A 25,695-nucleotide genomic window follows, 5' to 3' on the forward strand; every position below is an offset into this window, starting at 1 on the left:
AGAGTGGCTCAAGTGGTAGAGTGCCCGCCTAGCAAGTGCGAGGTCCTGAGTTCAAATCCCAGTTCTGCCAAAAAAAATTTTACAAAAATCAAGCAACAACATTAGCAGTGGTTTATTAACAGCAGTAGAGTCAGAAATTCCTGGTATTAGGAATACATGGCTATAACTTCATCTATATATAGCTCATGACTAAGGCTTCTGACATCTCTTAACAAAGATTCAAATCATCAGCTCTGAGCCATTTTTTTAGGTCTTCATATATTTCATTGGCCCAAGACACTGCAATTCGTGATCTCCCACTGCATGCAGTAATACAGTAATGCACTACTGTCAGCGGAGGAGAGAAGAGGGTACAAACCTTACTCCCACAGAGATACACCTAAACTTTCTGGAGGTACATATTGTTTCAAAAATGTTCCCCCGATCCTGGATAAGTCTTAAAATGCCTCCCCATCTATTTTTTCTTTCTTTTTTTTTTTTTTTTAGGCAGTGCTGGGCTTCATGCTTGCTAGGTACTCTCTCTACCTCTACCACTTGAGCCACACTTTTAGCCCACCTCCCTTCTCCTGTTTTAAAAATTAGTAATTTATGGACTGAGAATGGCGGTGCACACCTGTAATCTCAGCTACTCAGGAGACAGAGATCAGTAGGATCATGGTTCATGGCCAACCTGGGCAAAAAGTTAGTGAGGCCCTATCACTAGAAACAAGGCAGGTATGGTGGCACACATCTGTATCCCAGCTACATGGTAGGCATAGGCAAGAGGATTGTGATTGAAGGTCAGTACTGGGCAAAGAGCTCGAAACCCTATTCAAAAAATAAGTAAAACAAAAAAGGGCTAAAAGTGTGGCTAAGTGGGAGAGTATATGCCTACCAAGTACATGGCTCTGAGTTCTAAACTCAGTACCACCAAATAAATAATGATTAATTTAAATACTTGACATCAATCTCTTTTGCCATTAATCAATAGTAAAAATCTGAGTGAGCAAGGCACCAGTAGCTCACACCTATAATCCTAGTTACTTGAGAGGCAGACATCAGGAGGATCACAGTTCAAAGCCAGCCCAGGCTAATAGTTTACAAGACCCTATCTTGAAAATACCCAACACAATAAAATGGTTAGCAAAGTAGCTCAAGTGATAGAGCACATGCCTAGTAAATGAGAGGCCATGAGTTCAAATCCCAGTACAAAAAGAAAGAATGATTTAGACATTTTTAACGCACGTGATTGATGGAATAATGGCCCCAATATATCCACATCCTAATCCCAGAACCTGTGAATATGTGGCCTCACTCACAGCTGTGATTAAGATAAGGACTGGGGGTTGAGAGGTTTATCCAAGATTGGTCCATGGGTACCTTAACCACAAGGGACTTCACAAAAGGAAGGCAAGAAATTCATGGTCAGAAAATGAGATGGGACACAAGACTAGAAGTTGGAGTGCTACAAGGAAGAGGCCATGACCCAAGGAATGCAAGTAGCCTCTGGAAGGAAGAAAATGAGCCCTCATGAGCCTGGAACAGCTGCCACGCTGACACCTTCACATTTGCACTTTGACCTTCAGAACTGTAAGATCATAAATTATACTGTTTGAACCCACAATATGTGTGGAGATTTACTGAAGCAATGATAGGAAACCGGTAGAGGACCACTAGGGTAAGAACTGTGAAATCTATCAGAGCTATGCTAGAACTGTGCTAACCTGAAAGTGTCCACACACACACACACACACACACAAACACACACACATAAAATAAAAATAAATATATATACATATACATACACATATATTTATACTTGTTAAGTAATATACTAATGATTGTCCATTTTAAATAACTGTGATATAGTTTGAGGACGTGATAGTGGACTTGCCGGTAACCAGGTCAGTGATAGCTCAGCAGTCCCAACTGTGAGTCCACAGGCACAAATAAGAGGTACAGTAACAGCATCGGGAAGTGACATACAGCCACACAGAAAATTCCCAGTGACGCCTTTTCTGTCCTTTCTGTATCTTAGCTGGTAAAAACCACCTTCAGAGATTAAACATGAAAAACAGTACCCTATAAATGTCATTCTTCAATCCATACAATGAATTTTTAAATTTACTTGTATTTCTAAAAAAAAAAATGTGCAAAGAAGATTCTGGGACTGGATGGGTCCAGTTTCTTCTGTGACACTGTGTGCTTTGAATCTAAGACACTTAAATAGCAAGCATAGCATTAACTCAAACAGCTTTTGCTCTGGACATTCTGGAAAATATATTTTCTACTACACTAAATCACCAATAAAACTTAGTAGGATGACTGAACAGTTTTTCTTATAGTTCTGAAGGAACGATGTCAGTCCACTAAAATTTGACCTTAAGTGTCTCACTTACCACAAGGCTGTGCTCTGCAGATGTAGAATGGCTGAATGCTATATGGTCCAAGCAAGTGCAACTAATTTCCCTGTTAGCATGGTGATGGCCCCTCCCTAAGGGAGCCAACTCTTCTTACACCGTCCCACCTTCAAAGCTGTCCAGAGAGGACATGTACATTCTGCTGATCGTTTATTACAAGTCACTTCCTGTGTCTCTTTTCAACCCCATATGGTGAGTTTCTTGTGAACAGCATCTACTGCCTCATTCATCTCCATGCCCTCACTGCTTGGAAGACAGCAAGCATTTGATAAATGTCTATTCAATTAACCCACCTTCCCTCTAGTACAGTGAGTTTCAGGTGGCCTGCACCTGGGGTGCATATCTTACAGCAAAGGACAGCAAAATTGACTGTTGTCAACTCAGAATTCACATGAGTTTCCCTAACTATTTGGAATTGTCCTGCACATTGATGATGTGTTAAAAATCATTATCATTCAGGCTGGATGTGTAGCTCAAGTGGTAGAGCACCTGCCCGGCAAGTACAAGGCTCTGAGTTCAAGCCCCAATACTACCAAAAAAAATAAAATAAAATCACTCAATTTGAACATATTTAAATATATAAACCTACTATGGCTAACTCAATCCTTCTGAGTACACCAGTTTTCGTTTGATTCTGTTTTTTGTTTTGTTTCATTTTTTAGAATACAAAGCCAGAAATACACTCTTAGGCAGCTAATAGTTCAAAAATTACTGAAAACAATCAGCAAGCAAAAAAAAAAAAAAAAAAGAAAGAAATCTTCCGGTTTTAAGTATTAACTAAATTTCTCTTTCCAAACAAGGGGTTATAGAAAGCTAACTGCAGTACTCCAAAGCAAAAATCTCTTTTCCGGCTTTCTTGATTACAGAATAAGGAAACTATAAAAGACCTTTGGCCAGTGATTTGGTTTATTAGCCAGAGAACAAAGATTTTATTGACAAAATTAGAACACTACTAGGAAACAAATCAGTATCCTGTCTCTTGAACCACATAAAATCTTAAATAGCACCAATAAAGTGAAGATTTAGGGTCAGAGAAGTACCAGCAAATGTGCCTTTGTCTTCTGAATAGTGCCCAATAATCACCTATGGACTAAAAGGAAAAGTGTGTCCACCACTAAGAAGAACCAGAGCAGAGTAAACAGATGAAAACTGGACAGAGGCTCATAGCCATAAGTGGAGGTGAGTGCTGAGGATATAAGATGGCAATTAAGACAGCTAAGTTTTAAAATAAATGTTTATTAATTCAGAACATCCATTGAAATCTCTTTATTAAAGAGGTACAACTTGTGACTTATTTTTTAATTTACTTTTGTTAGGAACCCAACTCCTTCTCCTTTCCCAATTCTGATATTCTTGAATAATCACATCCTTCATGCTTCTAATTTCAATTTTATATTTTTTTCAAGCTTCCTCTGGGGTTTTTGAAAATGAGTTGAACAGAAACTTGGTTTACTACCAAAGAATTCTTCCTAATCTTGGATAAGGTGTATGCTAAATAATAGCCCATTTATTCCCTGTTAACCCACTCTCACTATCAGAAGAGATCAGCAAAATGTTCCCCACACCTCAGCTTTTTAATGTAACCTAGGTCATTCTACAATACTGTGGTCAGTTAACATAAGCTTCTGCCTCCTTTCTACCTAAAAGATGTTTCTGAATCTTACCATACCTTCATTCCTTTTTTAATTTATATAACAGCAAATACTTATTGAAGACTTACTATGTGCCAGACACTATACCAGTCATGAACAAAAAGAGTACTTGCTCTTGAAAATGGGCTGTACCTTTCAATCCTTACACAAGTGGTAAGGGAGCTCACAGGAGGAGGCTTTCCCTAGGGGTCAAGGAATTTAGGTCTGAGCTGAATCCACTGTAAGAGGAAGAGCTTCTTAAGCATGACAGCTCCATGTCAATAAAGATAGAGCCCAGGAATGAAGGAGAATGTGTCGAAACATGTGAATCCAGGAGATGCACATTTGTGATAAGTTAATGAAATAATGTTGGGTCTTATAAATCACACTAGTCTTAACAATAATAATAAAAAATGGAAAATGGCTTATATGGCCTACTCAGGACTCTCAGGAAAAAGTTGCCTCTTGACCCAGGGCAGTGCCACCCCTATAGAGAAGAGTTGGGATCATGTGGGATGCATTTTTGCTTGGTACAATGGAAGATGCAAGCAGCAGTTCATGCCTGGAGGCCAAGGGTGCCAAACATCCTGCAGTGCTAGCAGGAAGAGCCTCCATGAGAAGCACAGCCCCACCACAGACAACGGGGCCCCCCCTGAAAGACAGTACTGTGGACTGCACAACAGCACACACCTCTCCACTCTTCCCTCAGTGTTTATGAGACAGACACACAGCACTTTGACAAAGTGCTCATTTGTAGATAGTGATGGTCACAACTGAGTTTGACACCAAGACTGACTGCAAAGCCTTACTCCTTCCATTAGTTAAGACAAAGTGGAAGTATGAAGACCAAACATAAAAAACTATTTTAGAAGCCAGGTACCAGCGGTGCACACCTGTAAACCTAACTACTCAGAAGGCTGGAACTGGGTGGATTGTGGCTCAAGGCTAACCCAGGCAAAAAGAAGCTCATGAGACCCCTATCTCAACCAATAGCTGGACACAGTGGCACACACTTGTCACTCCATCTACAAAAGAGGTGAGATCTGGAGAATCCTGAATCAATGCCAGCCAAGGCAAAAGTTCATGAGACCCCAATTAACAGAAAAAAAGCTGGGTGTGGTGGCACACAGTGGCCTTCCCTGCACTGATAGGAAGTGTAAAATAGGAAGATCACAGTTCAGGTCAGCCTGGAAAAAAAGCAAGACCCTATCTTCAAAATAACCAGAGCCAAAAGGGCTGGGGTATGGCTCAAACAGTAGAGGGTCTGTCTGCAAGTACAAACCCAAGTTCAAGCTCCAGTACCACAAAACAACAACAAAAAAAAAAACCTACTTTAGAAAGCAGTTCATATTATCACAAGCTACAGGAAAGGGAAGCAACAGAGACATCAAATCACTGTTTGCTTTGGTAACAAGCACATGGTTGGTGGCTGGTGGAGAAGAGGCTTTACTACAAGTAGTACAGGAAAGGGTGATCAGGAAGTGGAAATTTCAATAGACGTAACATGTACTTTCAGTACATTTGGCAATGGAGGAATGCATGACATTATTTTGAAGGGGTGGTTGGATGGTAGCAGCAAGTTTTTGTTCTTGCTTTTTGGTTTTGGCCAGGAGATTATTTCTTTGGGGCGGGGGGGGGGGTCCACTAATAACAGGATAAGCTGTTTGCCAGCGCCAACCACTGGTGGAAGGAGTGTCTCAAAGGAAGGGTATTTTTCTAGGAAGAAGGGACCTGACCAAGACTCACAGAATCACTCAGGCAGGTTCTCCAGTGCTTAGCAGGTTGAGATCAGAGACGTAAATAACAAAACAAAACGCATAGATATAATGACTGATCCATTAAGCAGTAAACTGAGAGAGTATTTGTGACCCTGACACAGAGGCCCTCTGCCTGAGCCCACATAAGCTAACAGGGAAAAAAATAAAACTGCCTCTAACAACAGCCAGTGCAGAGGCACTAGAATTACTGACCGATGTCACCAGGCACATCTAGTGCTAACACATGAATCCCGATCCCAGAAATGAACTCTACTCAGACATGTGGTAGAGGGAATAGCCATGTCCTACATCACTCTTCACACTGTTACCACAATCTGTGGCATAATTTAGCTAAAATTTACAATGGTATCTACATTGTACAAAATCACATAGTGATCAGTGTGTAAGACATCCTTCCCAACACAATCAAGCATTCTTTATTATATTGTATTGAGACTGTTTATTGAGATATGAACACCATGTCATGTTAACCCTCTGTGGAGCAATTTACCAGTATCTGGGTAATTCCTAGGAGTGGCCCACAAACCAGTTCAAATAACATGAACCAAACAACTCTGTTTTCTCACACCCACTCCCTTCCACGTTTAGTCCTTTCTTTTGTTTATTCTTTTTTTCTTTTTTGTAATAGTTATGCTAAGAGTACATTGTAGCATTTACAAAAGTTCTTACAATATATTTAATACATCATTCTTAAATTTACCCCCTCCATCATTGTCCTTTATTCCTCCTACCCCCATTCCTGGAATAGTTTCAACAGGTCTCATTTTCCATTTACATCTATGTATACACAATATGTGCAACATATTCACCCTCCTACACCCTTTCCCCACATCCTCCCCTCTCCCACTGGTACCTTTGGTCCTTAACAGGCAAATCCATTCACCCACTGTCAAAGCTAGGAACACAAAATAAATGTCAAGTCACATTAATATTCAATAAGGTACCATAGTTTGTGACTGTTTTTATTGTTTTATAAGTATCAGTGGTGGAGAAGTTATGACAAATGCTATGCATGACTTTTAATTTTGTAAAAATAGCATAATTGGGAATTTTAATGGAAACAAATGTAATTAAAGTGTTTTTATTTTTTTAACTCAAAATGCCTTTGACACTTTATTTCATATTTCTCAGAAAACCTTGGGTGAGTAAATTTTGTAATTTGTTGCTTTATTACATAGGTATTAAGAGGCAGATAAAAATACTCATATCCCTATGATGTTCACACTACATCTGAAACATTGTTTACTGAATAAAATAACTGAACTTTTTTCTGAATATAATTTTGAACAAGCCACAAGTATAAAGAAGAACTACATTTGGGCGCAAGATTATGTCCTCACAAAATGAAACAAAAGCCCTGTTCTTCTAAGGACAGACTTGGACATACCAATGTATGGCCCACATGAGCTCAGGAAATGTGTTAGTGATATTCTGTCCTCCTGAGACGCTTAACTTCAGCTCATGAAAATACCAGTGTCTAAGGGATGAAAATTACAATGACTTCCTGTAAAGCCTCCTCTGGGCTCTTGTGCTAATTTAAACAATATGGCAAAACTCCAACCAAACCTTAGGCATGGGTTAAAATGTCTATTATGTAAAAGCTGATCTATGCATTTATCTGTCTTCCTATTTCAGATTCCTTATGGTTTACATGTCCCACACAAATTTTTTAAAATACTGGAATGTATTCTAATAGAATGTGAATTTTTACCATCTGTGTCTTTGAAGAACGGGCAACAGGAGGAGAAGGTTGGACACTGCACCTTACTTATGTGTGTACAGGTGTGGTAAATTGAATATTTTATAATGTCACTTAAGGAAAAGCATGGTGAATTTATGTCTTCTTTTTTCTATGATGTAGATATGAGAGAAGTGCCAAAACCTTACAAAAATCTCTGAAGTCTTTTAAAAACAAAACTCAAAACAGAAAATAATATCATACATTTCAAATTCACCCACTGATAGCCTAAAATTAATTTAATTCACTAGGCTGTGGACTGTAGGAGAAAGAAATCGAAACTGATTTTTAGTTTAGACAGATGTGCTACTTTGAGTATCAGTATTTGAGGTGAGCAGGTGGGAGAGAAGGATTTGGTATACATTTCTTCAAGCACACATGCTGGGCGCAAACACTTAGACTTGAATTCTGGCTACCACTGTTCTGCAGCTCAGTGTTAAGAGACGTGACCTCTCTGAGTTTTTGCCCTATTATCTGTAATAGGGCAAAATATATAAATAAATACATAACATATACAAATACAAATATAAAACATACAGGAAAAATAAACGATGAGCACTACCTCGTAGGACTAAAAGAGAAAACTCACATGGAAGTGCATGGAGTGTTAGTTTCGTTCTGTGTCTTCGCCAGCCTTTGCTCCTTCTACTCTGAGACACATAAGTAAAATATATCCCAGCATTTTGCTAATTGAGGATTTTAGTGTCAGAAAAGACAGACTTGCCAAGGAAAGCTGGAAAATGACAATGAAAGTACTTAGGATTTTTATGGGTTTTTTGTATTCCTTGTTCCCACACTAGTGACTCCTTTCTCAAGGCACTTTGCAGTGAACTCTCAGACAACAGGACAGTGGTCCTGTGTCTTCCTGTGCTTCCATCAATTGGTGTTGTGGACACTGGGTGTGCTTCTGCCAGTGTCTCCAGACTCAACTCAGTGCAGCATGTGCCTGCTGATCCTCATTCCCCCAGCCACAGGAAAAGACCAAGCCACTGTGGAGTTTCAAGCAGCTTATGAAGGGCCTCTTTGTCACCATCAAGCCTAGCATTAGCCTCATTCTTCTCGTTCCTGATAGAAGAGGTACCCCAGAAGGTAGTTCCTATCTCTATAGGCCAATAGGTCAATTTTTCATCAAGAAAACTCACACATTCATGTCTGTAATCCTAGCTGCTTGAGAGACTGAGATCAGGAGGATCACAGCCTGAGGCGAGCCTAGGCAAGTAGTTCATAAGACCCCATCTCTAAAATAACCAGAGGAAAATGGACTGGAGGTATGGCTTAAGCAATAGAGCTCCCGCTTTGCAAGTGTGAATCCCTGAGTTTAAACTTCATTCCGACAAAAAGAAAAAAAAGAAAACTCACACATAGCATAATGCTCCCCAGGCCCCACTTTCCTATCACCTGCTCTGCTCTACACACACACACCAAACATATTCACCTTACAGCCTCAAACTTAAGGGAACGTATTTTAACTTGCTAAATTGCATTAAAATAGAGGAAGATAAGGAGAAATTATTGAAAAACTAAGATGTCTCAAGTTACTAGAGGCGAGTCAAAGCACGTCCCTTTGTTTCACATTTGGTGTTTAACAAGCCTGGAGGTTAGAAAGGGTCCCTATGCAATGTTGGCAAATGCAGTACTGGGGTGACAGGTAGTGTAGGACATAATGATGCTAACCATAAATGGGAAATTAGGCCATTACTATGGCCCAAACCTAGAGACTGGGAAAAACTGAATAGTTTTAATTTGGTTCTGCCATATTTGATTTATGTAAAGGCTTCATGTTGGCTTTGTGTCTGGAAATGTGTCCTTCTTCAAATAGTTTTAACATTAATAATTTGCAGATTGAGATCTGCGGTTAAGTACATTTTTAAGAGCGTATTTGCAGCTAGCAAAGGTTTGCACGATGATACTTTGCAACTGCTGGAACCGGCTGCACCATAGAACAGATTTCCAAGGAAGTCAAAGAAAGCCAAGATGCAAGAGAACCCCAGATGAGGCAAAGAGAGCCAAGACGCCATTTTTAATACAAAGCCCAGCCTCCCTTTGCCTACATGCATTTTTCACCCTAACACAAAACTAGCATTGTTTCTTATTGGCCAAATAGTGAGATCCCTACAAAGAAGTAAATGGCAGAGGAAAAGGGTAATCCACATTAATGGGTGGGTGTGGGAGTGGGGGGGGGGGGGGGGCTAAAAACAAAGTACCAGGCACACAGAGAGAGAGAACATGGAAGAATACATATTGCGCAAACGTTAAGTTCCAAACACTGTTTTCTGCATTTCCATGGAAAACCTCATGTTAGGAAAAATTATTTCTGGACCTCCAAATTGGAAACTAAAAGAGGCCTCCTTGGAGCCTGGTAAATAACAACATCATCATGATGTTATAAAATCAAAATGCATTCCTTTACTAAAGTATCTCAAAATGTCTTACAGACATTCTTTTGTTCATCTGCGTGGGATTCCATGAGATTCACTAGCAGCCTTTTGCTAACTAAGATTTCACTCCAAAAAAGCAGTGACTTCTCAACTGTGTCTGCTAAGTGGAGACAGGGTGAGGCACCAGGTCACCTAGCGTATGGAGCACATCTCTATCCAGAAGGTCATGGGGTTTTAAAGTAGAATAAGTTCCAATGACACAAAATCCCGTGAGTGGGGAGAATAAGCCATGTGTTTTTAAAACACCCTGCTTAAGAAAATGAACATTCATCAGAATTGTCCTAGGATCTGTTCATGTCAATGGCACATTTGGTTTTTAAGGACAAAGCCTCCTACCTGCTACAAAAGGAATCACATTCTACGTGTCATGTTACAGAAAACAATTTTCCCTATTTGGCTTTCAAAACAGAAGTATTATATAGTTCTGAGGAAAGTTGGGAAAATAAAGCTGAATTTTTTTATACATATGTTTTCTTTGGAATAAAATATATCACACAGGAAGGGAGAAACACTGTGAATTTGTCCAGTAATGTTCGATATTTTAGCTGTTGTAAGTTGGACTTCCAGGGGAAATGAACAGTTTGAAGCCAGATCACACAATCTTTCTTCCCACAAACCTAATGAATGAATAAAAAATAGATTAAAACTGACCAAGAAAAATATAGGAAACAAGTAAAAGAAGAGGCACAATTTCAATGTCACTTTCTTTTTATGAAATGATCACCAGAGGACAGTAAAGATTCTACAAAGTAGCAGTCACCTCAAACCACATCCTACACATTCCAGAGCAATCAGGAAGATGAGGGGATAAAATTTCCAAATTCTCTGCTAATATCTTCAAACTACTTTTTTTTAAAATGCAGGCTGAATTATTCACAATAGGTAAGCTATGGAAAGAGCCAAGATGCCCCACTACTGACGAATGGATTAAGTAAATGTGGTATTTATACACAATGGAATTGTATTCAGCCATAAAAAAGAATGAAATTTTTTTTATTTCTTTTATTCATATGTGCATACAATGTTTGGGTCATTTCTTCCCCCTTCCCACCGCCCGCTCCTTTTTCTCCCCACTCCCTCCCTTTCCCACCCCCCACCCCCTCGCTACCAGCAGAAACTATTTTGCCCTTATCTCTAATTTTGGTGAAGAGAGAGTATAAGCAATAATAGGAAGGAACAAGGGTTTTTGCTAGTTGAGATAAGGATAACTATACAGGGAGTTGACTCACATTGCTTTCCTGTACATATGTGTTACATTCTAAATTAATTCAAGAAGAATGAAATTTTGTCATTTGCAGTAAATGGATAGAACTGGAGAACATCATTTTAAATGAAGCTAGTCAGGTTAAGAAAGACAAAGGCCCATGTTTCCTTTCACAAAAAATAAAAGCAATATTACGAAAAACAGGTCACACTAAAGAGAGGTCACATAAGAGAGGAAGGGTAAAAGAAGGAAGTTAAGAAGGTGAATATGGTTGATGTACTTCCTATACCAGAATGAATATAGAATTTTTAAATCTGCTGAAATCACCATAAGAAGGGGACTAAGAAGAAAATAGAGGGGATGAACCAATTTGGGTTATAATATATATATACATGGAAATGTTACAAGGAAAACTCCTTGCTGTCTTATATAAACAAAAAAATGTTTTTTTCAAAAACAGAAAACAGGAAGATAAAACAGATCCTGTCTAGGAGCTGGCACCAGTAGGGGGGCGGGGGATGTAAGGAAAGGGTGTGGAAAGGTGAGTATGGTAGAAATATTGTGTACTCATGCATGAAAATGGAAAAATGAGACCTGTTGAAACTATTTCAGGAACGGGGGATGGAGGAATAAAGGAAAATAATGGGGAGGGGATGAATTCAACTATGATATATTATAAGAACTTTTGTAAATGTCACCATGTACCCTGGTACAATAATAATAATAATAATAATAATAATAATAATAATAATAAAAACAGGCTGAGCAATAATGCTACCTATTGCCAAGCAATTGTATGCCTAGATATTTAGTCAAGAGAAATGATGTAAGTCTAAAAGAGGAATTGTACAAAAATGTTTATATTAGTCAAAACCCAGAAGCAACCAAATGCCCATCAATAGGTAAGTGGATAAAAGAATTGTGGTATACTCACACAACTGAACATTACTTAGCAATGAAAAGGGAGTTGATATATGCAAAACACTGATGGATGAAAGAAGTCAAACACAAACGAGTATATACTTCATAGTTCCAGTTATATACTATGACAGTAAATATTATCACAATGGCTGCCTACCCTGTAGGAGGATTAGCAAAGAGAGTGCCTCAGGGAACAGACTGGAAAAACAGAAATGTTCTCTATGTTGATTATGGCATATACACTTAGCAGACACATCAAATCATATGTTAAAATATGCATATTTCACTAATACATAAATTATACCAAGATTAATTTTTAAAAGCTCAAAACATATGAATGAAAGCAAGCTGAAGGAATGAGTGGCCTGCTTAAATAAAACATGTAGAAACCTGCACAGATGTGTAAGGCCTCCCTTCTACCACAGTGTGTCACAGTTTCAGAAATTTCCACTGAGTCTGTCCAACTCATCTTTTCCTGCCTAGAAAGAAGGCTGGGATGAAAAATCAGAACTATCAAAACCAACCCATGAAATCTCCAGCAATAAAGAGGAGGGATTTGAGAGATGGAAAAGTAAGGGAAATAAGACAGGACTGTCAGAGGGAATGCACAACCTTTAAAGAGAGATATTCATCCAGTCCTGTGGAAATTCCCACACCTCTGTGGACCCACAGTTTTCTCCTCACTGACTAAAGGAGGAAGAGCAGCAGGGATAAATCAGAGCAAGCAAACCCCTAGGTCAATTATCTTTAAAAGTAGTAACAAAAAAAAAAGTAGTAACAGTTCACCTTGACTCCAAAAGAAGATCTGAAACCCGTGGAAATAAGAATGTTCCCCAAACAGGTGGAGCAAACGCCAGCCTATGGGGTAGGATGGGGGCAAGCAGATTGGTTCACCAACTAAAACAACTAGCCACAACCTCCTTTCACTTCCACTCTGCCCATCCATGATGTCATAACAAATAAAAGCCTAGTGACTATCTGTAGGTCAAACGCTCACTCTGAGCAGATTGGGTTCGTGATTCGGGCAGTCCGGGGTAGAGACAGGCATCTTAGGGAGGAGAATTTACACGGCTTATTATCCAGTGTCAGCCAGCAGCCACAGGCCACTCTGTGTAGCAGCTTTCATACGATATAAACAAAAGTGGCATTCGGCCAAGTTATTGTAACTGTGCATGTGAATCCAGTTACTAGTTACATACCTAGTTGTCTTTGAGGAGTTACATAGTAACAGTATCACTATCTCTAGATATTGAGTGTGTCTGAGATTAGATTAATCTAAATAATAATCACTTTCCCTACAATACCCAATATAGCTAGTCCTGGAAGAACAGCGAAGGGAATGACACAGGTGGAGGCAAGAACTTATCAAAAGCATATTAGAAACATGGTGGCACATGCCTGGAATCCCAGGGGCAAGAAATCACACGCTGTAGGCCAACCCTAGCAAAATTAGAAAAACCCATCACCAAAAAAATGGGGTGGGTGGAGCATCGGGGTTCAAGTGCTAGAACTCTTGCTCAGCCTGCACAGATCCAGGGTTCAATCACCAGTATCATGGGAGAAAAAAAAGAGCGTATGGGAGGGTGACGGAGTGGCCTTCAGCTAACATGAATAAGATGCAAAGAAATAGCATGAGGCACCACAACTGTGCATCCTGGGATACTAACCATCCCACTTCAACCTTACGTCAAACATCTGAAATTACACATCCGTTCATAACATGACTGTAAGGCTACAGAGAATGAGTTACTAAATGTAACCAGTAAATGTCTAGCAGAGGCATCAGGAGACCAAGGGTGCTGCAGTGGCTCCAATGGACAGGAGGCAGCAAGAAACCTTCTATGTGCTTCTCTTTGCTCCCACCTATTCCTTTACCTATTTTACTGCTAGCCACAAGCCAATGGGAAAGACAGAAATGAAGGATGGGAAAAGGCACTGGTAATTTTAGCAGCTCCTGAGTACTGAAACTTACGCACACAGAAAAAATTCTACACAATTATTGTTAATACTGAACATTAATCACCATTTGATGGCATGTTCCTTACTTGCCCATGTGTGATAAAATTCAATGACATTCCATCTGAGGGGTGAAGAAGGCGTACGGTCTGTAAAAACAAACTAAGTAAAACACAGAAAGACATCTGTGCTCTCCAATTATTAATTGTACATGAGGATTTAAAGATTTACAGAAATCTCTGAGAAGAAAACCAGAATGAGCTCACACTGAATTTAAACATGAAAATAATGAACTAGCCTTAATACTAAGTATAGAGGGTAAACACCAATGGCTTATCACCTAGTAAACCATTTGCTCTGAGCCAGGATTTGGGTCACAAATGAAAACAACCTCACACTTTGGAGTGGCACATGTCAACCTATAGAATAATAACTAAAGGAAAAAACAGGAATTCTCTATACATCTCTCAGGGGCACTGCCAATCACCCTGGAGTGCAGCAGAAGTTGAAAAACATGCTGACGTCTTGCAACAATGGTAAAGCTCTCACCACGCCTGCCTAACAAACACACGTTCCCAAGAAGTCTCCCAGTGAATAAGCCCCTTTCAAAGGAGAGGCGGGACTCCCAGGAACACCAGCCTCTTGATTAAAAGGCACATACTTTAGCCAGTGGACTGTGAAGGTCTCCCCCAGCCCTGTGCTTCAGGCTGCATTCACAATCAATTAGTTACATCAAATGCCCTTTTGTTTCCCTCCAGTGACTTTTTATCACCCTGTTGTTACTCCTAAACAACTACCTCAACTGGCTTTCTGCCAGATTTCCTACACAGCATGTCCCCCCCCCCACCCCACCCCCCACCCACAGGCCACAGGGGCTGGCTACAGAGATGTGACCAACCTTTGGAGCTCCCATATTATGGTAGAATAGAGAAATGTTTTCAAAACAACTCCACAGATGAACTAAGGCATTTATAACATTTGCTTAATCAAGGAGGCTCACTTGCTCCTTTACTTGCTCAACAAAGATATTCAGGTTATAAAGTCAGTCTAGTCACTAAAAAGCTACCTCACCTTGAGCATCTGTCCCTACCATCTCTGAAATTTACATATTTTATCTACAAAGTGGATGTGCTAGTCAGCTTTCCATCACTGTACCAAATACCTGAGGTAACAACTTACAGAGAGGAAAGAACTGGTTTTTTGGCTAACAGTTTCAGAGGTTTTGAAACCAGAGTTTTCCATATGCCAGAGATTCCATATGCCAGGTCCGGCCACTCCCCCCTAAATGCCAAATAAAGAAGTATGGTGAAGACTGAGAAAGGAAATTTTTTACGTGGCTCAGAACATACCATGGGAAGAGGCAGAGTAGGCACTCAGTCCATCTTTAGCCATTTTCAGGGTACAGACATGAGTTACAGATCAACTAGGCAAAAGAACTGGGGGCAGGGGACAAACATACACAGAGTTAAACAGTCTCAGTCACAAGTGTGCTCTGGTTGACCATTTTCTCAGTCCAACGGTTCCCAGAGGGGTTCCAGAGAAGATGTTATCTCTGCCATCACTTGAGGGGAGCAAGCTGGTTCTCAGAAGATTGCTCCTGCTGCAGGCTGCAGCCTCAATCATTACAGGTAATTGTCCTCATTTGGAGTGTGGTCTGTCCTGCAGGTCTCCACTGTTCTTTATGGTAAGTTTCAGTCCCTTGTCACAACAATGTTATCACTCCTGTCCTTTCTGGAATCCAAGGCGATTGCCAAGTGACTGCAAAAAAAAAGGCTTAGAGCAAAGACAGACAAAATAGAGGCAGGGATGCCTAGCTTCTCCTGCTTTTAGTTAATTTCTGGGCCCAAGTAAGGAGTCAGTGCTTTTCAGCAAAAGCAGTTTAAGCACCTCTTACCTGACCCTTTTTCCTTTGGGCCTTTAGTGACACAGTACATCATGGCAGGAGCACATGGCAGAGGAGGGCTGTCACCTTATGGTTGCTGGGAAGCAAACAAGGGCAGGGAGGAACACAGTCTCAATATCCTCTTCAAGGGCACACCCCCAATGACCTAATTTCCTTCTACTAGGCCCCACCTCCTAAACATTCCACCATCTCCCAACCAAACCTTTGGCATACAGGCCTTTGGGGCTACTTAAGAGCCAAACCAGACAGTGGGCGAGTTTTGGTAATTCCATTTCTTTATCAATAGATTAAGATACTATAGATTATAATCTAGGTAATAGATTAAGGACATAATTTATCCTATATTGCTTTCATTTTCACTGAATGCTCAAGGTCCCCCTCCCAACCTTTAAGTCTCATCCCCAAAAGAACGTTAATTGGTGGCTAATGGTCCATTCTTACCTTTCATACTTCCGAATGGTTTCTTCAATGCTCTTAGATCTAAATTTATCTTAATGTAGTTCTGCTGACGATGTAATGCAAAATTTCAACAACATTCCTGCCAGCATTTTCTATTATTACTTTGCCAGTTTACCTTCTCCTTGCCTCCTTCCAAACCACAAGCTAGGATTTCCTTTAAGGGTCACTGAGCACTGCCAGAGGAAATCACATAAATATGCTGATTGGATCCATCACAAATTTATGAGATTCAGGTCCAGCTACTCTGCAATCCATTTGTTTATCTCTGCTCCACTTTCCAAGTAATTATTCAAAACTTTAACACTCACTCTAAGCACTAGACTTCCTGCTTCTGCACTCTTCATTTTCAGCAGATGACTGTAAGCAGGGAAGAGAAGACAGGCTATGAATTCCTTCAACTGTCTACTTCATTTCTATTGTGTCCATTCTTCTCTCCTACAATGGACAAACTGGTATTACAGAATTGCTTCTCCTTTCAAAAGCTACACTCTCCTTTAGTGAATGCAACCTTCACATTTCTTATAAAGCCATCCATCAATTTCATCTTCCATTTCTTTTATTAATGTTCTACTACACAGCTTTGTTTTTCCTTTTGCTTAGAATATATGCCCAAACTCTCCAAAATTTTAAGTGACAAACAAATTCTTTCCATTAGACTTTCTTGAGATTAGAGAACTCTGGGAAGAGTGGTTTCTGGCTGGGCACCTGCATCTCCGTGATCATTCCACAGTATGAAATAAAAAGCACAATTTTCCGTAGACAGGAAGTTGTCTCTATCACACCATATTGCTTGCTAGGTTCCACGCAAAGCTTCCCTAACTCCCTTCCACAAGTCTTTCACTACATCTTCCTCTTCTCAGCCTCACAATTTAAGAGCTTTATCTAATACTCTGCTTTTATTACATTTCCTTCTTGCTCTCCAAGCTGTATTTGAGTTAGATCATCAGTTCCAGGGCTGTACCTATCATCTCTACCCAACCTCTTACATGTCCAACTCATCTTAACAGTTTGCTAAGCTCCAATAGTGTATGTTAAACACTTTATTTAATACTACCATTTTGGATAACCCATAAGCAATTCAGCATGCCAAAATAAGTCAGAATGCTTTTGGATACAAGTAATAAGAAAACTTGATTCATTCTGCTTTAGGCCATAAGTGAATGTGCAGCTCAATGTACCAAGCAGAGCAAGCTATAGGCACTGCTCTGACGTACAACAAACCTCTAGACCCTTTGCTCTGCATTTTTCTTGCTTCGGCCCTACTCTGCCCATTGACTTCATCCTTGAGCTGGGAGCAAGATGGGTACAATAGTTCTACATGCCATATTCAAACACAACATCATCAATAAAAAGAATTATCATTTCCCTTAAGAGAAATACTTTACAGAAGACCCACTGAATTGAATCCATGCTTATTCCTAAACCAAATTATTCATAAACAAAATGAGATTGACATAGTTAGCTCAGATAAGGGTTTTAAAACATTGAGCCACTGATCAGCTAATTCACTCTTGCAAGCTGTCCTATGAATTGCAGGTGTTTAGAGGCAACCCTGGCCTCTAACCTTGTGCAATCAAAACTCTCTCCAGCCCTTGCCAAACGTCCCCTGATGGATGAAAGTGACTCCTGGTTGAGAACCATTGGCTTTGACTGTGTTCTATCTACCCTTTGAATATCAATTAGAATAGTTGCTCTGGACTAAATATGCCCCTTGAAATTCAGTCGTTGGAAATTTAACTCCCAATGCAACAGTGTTGGGAGGTGGGGACCTTTGAGAAGTATTTAGGTCATGAAGCCTCCACCCTCATAACCAGATTGCTGGCACTCCAGAAGGGGCTGACAGGCTTGGGTTTGCTCTCTTTTGCTCTTCTTCCATGTGAGGACACGTTTGTCTCTGCTGGTCCTTCTGCCTCTGCCATGCAAGGACACAGCAAGAAGGCCTTACCAGGTGCCAGCACCTTGACCTTGGACTTCCAAGCTTCCAGCACTCTGAGAAAATAAATTTCTATTCATAAATTTGTCGGCCTGTGGTATTCTATTCTAGCAACACAAATAAGTTATCTTCTCTTAATCAAGAAAGTAAGAAATGAGTATCAGGTAGGCAATCAACAGTGACCACTACAATGCCAAAACCAAAATCATTTTCCAGAACTGTATTTATTCTTCTGGGTTGCCAATACTGATTAACTTGTAAGTGTCTAAATACTCAGTGGCCCACACTAAGAACTAGGAAGTCTGTACCAAACATCAGCAATTCCTACAATATCAACTATGATGCACCCAGTGACACTCATTTCTTCTACCTCCAGCGTCACCTAAATATTTCCAATTCTCTGCAAGATTCAGGGCCATGACACATGTGTATTCCTAGAGATTATTCAAATCCTTCTCACCACACTTCCCAACCCATGATGAACAGGGTATGGATGGGGTCCCTGAGAACAAGGGGTAAGGTAAGAGTGTCCCCAGATTCCAAGAAATATCAAACAAGAGAACCAACCATGTTTGAGAAATAAAGCAAAGGTCACATGTCTAGAAGACAAAAGGAAGAGTACAAAAATCAGTTGACAAACCAAGTACAAAGCAAAGAAGTCACAGAAAATGGAGGCTGTCTGAGGAGAGTCACCAACAGAGGCTTAATTGCTTTTAGTCTGTTATCAGATTCCTTAGTACAAAAGATACCATAGTGTGTGACAAAACAGCAAAACCTAAGTTGGTGAAGCAATGTTCAACTTGTAAGTAGCTAATGAGTTGGGTGGCAAAGTATATTGGTTTTGACACAGAGATCCCATGTTAGAAATCTTTGCTAGGCAAATAATACACAGCCCAGAAGGAAGTCTGTACTCATATATGTTCCTACAGCCTTCTTTACAAACATGAAGAACAGAAGCGACCTACAACCCAGCACAAAAGATTAATGACAGCTGTTTACATTTATTCAGTGCAACTGGTTCCAAAGACTACGGAGCACCTATAGGAAGCACTGATAGCTACTTCTAATACTCCTATCCTATCTGGACACAATTATACTAGGAGAAAAATAATTGCTGGAAAGGCTTTATCAACTATACCAAAATTCATAATAGCTATACCTAAATACTAGTAATCTCTAAATTTTATATTTTAATTACTTTCCAGACTTTCTACACTGTGGTTACTTTTTTTGATGGTACTAGAGATTGAACTCAGAGCCTCATGCTTGTTAGGCAAGTACTCTATCACTTGATCATGCCCCCAGCTCTTTTTGCTTTAGTTTTGTTCAGATAAGGTCTCCCTTTTTTGCATGGGGCCATCTTTGGATGGGATCGTCCTACCTGTGCTTCCCAAGTAGCTGGGACCACAGACATGTGCTACCATGTGCAGATTGTTTAGAGTCTCAGTAACTTTTTCCCAGGCTTGTTTCAAACCCCGCTCCCTTCCATCTCTGCCTCCTACATATCTGGGATCACAGGCATATGTCAACACATGGCACATGCTACTTTTTTTCAAGTCTAATTTCCAGTAAGCAAGAGAGCCTCAGAGGCTGGGTTACAGGTGAATACCATCCACTCCCAGGTACAACTGAGCACAGGTAGCCAAAGCATCCATCTACAGAAAAGACCCATGTCTGGATGCACTGCTACCAAGACAGGGCTACACAGCATGCTGGAGACACTGACCTCGTTTGACCTCACTTCTTGTGAAGTCCCCCAAATTCAGAGTTACAAATGTTACAACTGTAAACCTCATCTGTGTTGTCCCAAAGCAAACAGATTAGTGTGTAGCAATTTATAAAGTTTGATTTCAAAAAACACTAAAATTAGCTGCTTCTCACTTCCTGAAGGAACCCTCCTCACCTTCCCCCAGAGCCTAAGCACTTACCTTGTCTGAACAGGGGGAAAGCACCTATGGTTATCTGCCAAGCCCTACTGACCCCTCCTGTCCTTCGTAGGGAGCCTTAACTCTTAGCCTGTTGGGCCCTGATACAAGGGAGTCAGTATTCTGGGACCTCCTCATTTTGATCACACATAAAACCAGTCCCTTAAATATTAAAGGCATAATTAGTACTCCAACAGCACACTTCTAAAACTTATATCCAAAATGAGATTTGTGTAAGCATTATATAATGGCCCTGATGGTCCTGCTCTCTCTGTTCTTTAGGTTTCTTCTTAGCCTCATTTGCCAGGAAGAGCCCAGGACCCAGCTCTCACCTAAAATGACAAAAACCTGCCACAGGCACCAATAAAAAAGAGTAAGCTGGTCAGAGGGACTGAGCTGACCTGGGTGTGGCACGTTGTGCTGTCTTTAATTAACAAGCATCCCTTTAGAAGGTTCTGTTCTTAAATGTGTCTTTGATTTTTGTTTCCTGCTCAATCTGCTGGAGTAGAATAATAGTTTTCACCAAATGATTGCTCCATAGTGGAAGCCAGTGACTATTGGTGATGGGAACATGGAGTATGAATTCTGAAAATGAATAAGGCGCATTCCCATATGTTATAACTCAGAAAGAGTTTGTAAGACTGAAGAGATATTACTTCTTTGTTCTGTTACCCTGTGCTGTTTATAAGCGCAGAAAGATCAGACTTCTCAGAACTTCTATTTAGGTACTCTAAAACAGAGCCACCCCTTTCTAAAACAATTACATCGTGTTCCTTCAAGATAAAAAAAAAATCACAGCTACCTATCATATTTGTATTTTATGTGATATTTATATTTTGTGTATTTTCACATAGTCCCTTCTTTTTTAAAACATTAATACAGTCTACCTGGCTTTCTCTATTTTGCAATTAGCCAAATGTTCCTCAATATTTTAGCGAATTTAAAATTTAAATCAATAACTTAGTTTTGTGGAAAATAATTTTTTAAATAACTTTTATATCCTCTCTGCAAAACACTAAATTCCTGCTTATTCCTTTCTTCAGCATTCTTCCCAAACATAGTTCCAGTCAAGATTCCTATTACCCTGTAGTGCCTTTCTCATCACCACTGCAGAGAAAATGCCTGTGTTACAGCTCCTCTTTCAAGTTCTCCTTACTAGAAAATCTGCTAGAACTCACTTCCCTACTATTGAAGATTGCAAAAATGGCCACAACCATATATATGCATCCCCTTTGAGACGCCAGGGTGTTTCCAGAGACTGTTGGTATGTGGGTCAGCAGACTGAGTAAGACCCACCCTAAATGTGGGCGGCCCTGTCCATAAAAGGTTGGGGTCTCAGGTAGAAGAAAAAGCAGAAGAGGGAAGCTTGCACACCTACCCTGGATTCTCGGTGAGCAGGTGCTTTTTTTTTTTTTTGCTGCTGCCATCACCCACAGATACATCAGAGTCCAGATTCTTCAGCCTCTGAAGTGGACTTGCACCAGCGACTCTCAAGGGGCTTCTATGCCTTCCATCTGACACTAGGACTGTATCACCAGTCTCTCTGGTTCTGAGACTTTCAGCTTCTTGGTCTGAGCAGCCACTGGCTTCTCCCACTCCGCACTCTGCAGATGCCATAGTGGGACTATCCAACCTCTGATCAAGTAAGTCAATCTAATAAACCCCCTCTTATAATTATATATACATTCTATTGGATCTGTTCCTCTCTCTACAGAACCCAGACTGACACATTATCAAAGGAGGGATATGTGAATTTCCCTCAAGAATCAAATATTTAAAATTATATTAATGTATCAAGAAATAAATACATAGAAATAAATCTTTTTCTATTCCTTTTAAGGGCATCAAAGTGCCATGTACCAGATATTGTGCAAATTGCATATTTTCTTTTTTCCTGTGTGAAGATTAGTTTGAACTTGTTCAAGGTCAGAAAGTGAGTAGCAGAGAAAATACTTAAATTTCTCTTTCTGATGATTACAGCCTATATTTTTTCCCATTGAAATTTATCAGCTAATTTCACTGTCACTTTGAGAGTATGTGATAGTCTTAATTTCCTAAAGACTTAGACTTCCCAAGTTTGGCATTTACTTGTAGAACAAACTGCTTAAGAGTTTGACTTACTTAGTCACTCATTAAAGTGGCAGATACAGCAGAAGAATGCAACTCTTTTGATTCCATCATTCTCTTGATCACCGAATTTCAAGATCTGATACCGCAGGGCTTACCTACCCATCTTCAAGCTTTTTCTCTTCTCAGCATTCATGATCCTGGGTTAAGCAACTTTCTTCCACCCATTTATACGTGTGTTTTCCTTTCAAACATATCAGCAATCTCCCCTAAAACTTCTTACTTTTTCCAGACTGTCTTCTAATCTATAGCTGAAGTAGATAGAATAGAAGCCAGAATGTGAATCAAAACATGAAAAATGCTAATTAAATGTTTGAGGCCAACCTACCTACCTATGAGAGTCATCCCTAACTCTGGGCTATGCCAACTGTAATTTTTCTTAACGAGGTCAACTTCTTCTTCCTTTACATTTCCACAGTAAATGAATATTGAGGAATAATAATGCAAAAAAGTAGAAACTATATTGCTCCCTCTGGTTTCACATTGTATTCCAAGGAATTATCGTTCATGGCATTTAACTTGAACTGTATGTTTTTTCCTTGCTAAGGGCTATTAAGATTAATATTGCACCATAGAGGGGATTTTTGTTGTTCTTCTGATCGCCATCTTTCAACAAGTCTGGCTACAAGTCAATGAGATCAGCATTTCAAGAGCCAACTATTGTGTGGCTTGTTGCCTATACTTGCTCCACTCCTTTCCCCATAGTTTGCCTCCGTTTCTATCACTGACTTTATCTTGTAATGAAAATGAATGCCCTGATTTAAATGAGTGATATGAAATATGATCTATTATGCCTGCTGGCACACAGTGGGTTTCACCTCATTACCACATTCTTACAGAGTAATTAGCATCTCTTGGAATGAACTGGATTATTACATACCCAACATTTGCAGATAAATCTAACCCTAGTTAGAGCACAGTGGTTCTACCCTTTCCACATACTATGCCTCAGTGAAGACAATTTCACCAGTCCTGAAAATTGAAATTATTCTCTGCGGAACACGTTGTGTTACTGTTGAATCAATTACATGCTAATGAAGCACACCAACTTTCCACTTGGCACTTACAAAGTCATCTCTGGTCTTTCTTCCAGTTACTTCTACCCCTCAAGCACCTTAATTAAAGTTGAAAAATAAAATGGAAAAGTGACACCATTCCACTAAAATAGTCTCAAAATCCACAAGTGGTCATGATATACTCAGATAACTGTGACCAATTTTTTATCTATACATTTCAGTTGGATGTGGGGAAACTAAAATACGGACTTAATGTAAGGCTAAAGCACTTTTTTTTTTTTTTGGTGTCCCTGGGTTTATTGAAAATATTACATCTCAGCAGAAAGATTTAAACAGCTCCACGTGGTGTTTTGAAATTCATCCCAACTGTTGGCTGAGTGACTTGCAGATTGGAGAGACTGCGAAGTCCAAAAGCTTCAGCAGTTCCTTAGTGTCAGGGTCAACTTCAATGATCTCCTGATCCAGGGCTGAGACCTCCAGAATGGAGTTATCGTCTCTCTCTCTCCTCCTGCTGCAGCTTGATGGAGATACCTCTCACGGGGTCTCTCTGGATCGGCTTCATGACATGCGTGACATAGCCGGCGATCTTGTTGGGGGCTTCTTGCTAGGGATGACGGCGATGTCTTCGCGCACACGCTCTGGTGTGGAAGTCATTGCCCAGGCGCCTGTAGTACTTCTCGATCACGACCCGGGCGTCTTCTTCACGGTTTTGGTGCAAATGCGGCCCATGTCAGGGGTCCCGCTAAAAGAGCCTAAAGCACTTTAAATTATCTTTATATGTTGATGACTTGGAATTGACATTAATTTAGAATTTAAATTGATTGAAATTCTAAATAAAGATTTAGATTCTAAATTAAGAGCAATTAATCTTAATTGATAACTAAGTATTAATTTAAATTGATGTAAGCATTCCATTTATTTACTTTTTTTTTTTTTTTTTTTTTGGTAGTACTGGGGATTGAACCCAGGGCCTTATGCATGATAGGCAAGTGCTCTGCCGCTGAGCTATAACTCAAGCCTTTTTTTGTTATTTTTATTTTGAGACAGTTTCCCTATACAGCTCAGGCTGTCCTTGAAATAGTGATCCACCTGCCTCAGCTCCTGAATAGCTGGGAATCCAAGGATGTGCCACCACGCTCAGGTTCAAATAAATTTAAATCTGAAATTTAAAATCAACAGCATAGGGTTGATGAACTGGCTCAAGTGGTAGAGTGCCTGCCTAGCAAGTGTGAGGCCCTGAGTTCAAACCCAGTCCAAAAATAATTTAATTTAATTAACTGCACAAAAATATACCCCATAAAATCTCCTATCAAAAGAAACTACCACCTATAACATAATTGATATTTTATCAGTCCCTTGATTTAATCCCTTTCTTACTACTTCTCTAAATTCTTTCTCATTCCCTAAAAATATTTTCAAGCTTACTTCTTTAAAGAGAGGACTTATTCTAATCAGTCTGAAAATTATAAAACCCTTAAATTTCTGTGTATCTGTTTGGTGGTACTGTTTATGCTGGCTATTGCCACTGATTCTTGAATTCCTTGAGTGCTTGGCTTAAACTCTACCACTTGAACCACATCCTCCGGCCCTTTTCCTTTTCGCTATTTTTCACATTTTCTGCCCAGGGCTGGCCTCAGACCATGATTTTCCTACCTACGCCTTCCCAGTAGCTGGGATTATAGCTGTGCACAACCACATCCAGCTATGATTTGCCCATTTTATGCATGGAAATATTTGTAAGAATTCTTAGAGTCTTAGGATTAGCCTTATGCTTCTACCAGACACACATGGGGAGACCACCAGTTCAGAACCACCTTAAACTAAATCCATCCTTACCTTATTTGAACAGCCTAGGGGAGGTGTATTTAAGCAACTCATCATTGAGAAAACCAGTGTTTGACTATAACTTCTCCAAGATCTGTTTATTTCATTTTGTTTGTCTTTTATGCTACCTTCTACTCAGCACTAGTGTGATTCCTCTTACAGTCCTATAAGGGTAGAGGGAGGCAAAATGTACTCATGGTTCTATCTTACTCTCAAGGGGTAGTCCTTAGGATCTCCTGCAAGAAGAATGACACCTCTCAGATCCCCTACCCTGGGTGGGCCCTGAGCCAGATCAGCCGATATGCAACCTTAGAATACCTGGTCAGCATCCTTATGCAAAAGTGGCTTCCATGTTATTCTGACCTCTCTGAGGTCTCGTTTTCCTCTGAGATTTTGGCCAAATGATTTCTCATTAATTTTTGGCTTTTAAGATTACACATGTG

General features: G+C 39.9%; 1 protein-coding gene and 1 pseudogene across 5 annotated transcripts in view; both read right to left on the minus strand.

Moving 5' to 3' along the window:
• Hmcn1 (hemicentin 1) overlaps positions 1-25,695 on the minus strand; it is a 441,079-nt gene that overhangs the window by 378,986 nt on the left and 36,398 nt on the right. The window lies entirely within an intron of this gene.
• Positions 11,920-24,339, minus strand: LOC141413847 (small ribosomal subunit protein eS17-like; annotated as a pseudogene).

The sequence above is a fragment of the Castor canadensis genome, chromosome 11, assembly GCF_047511655.1.
Source record: "Castor canadensis chromosome 11, mCasCan1.hap1v2, whole genome shotgun sequence".
In the NCBI taxonomy this organism is placed as follows: Eukaryota; Metazoa; Chordata; class Mammalia; order Rodentia; family Castoridae; genus Castor; species Castor canadensis.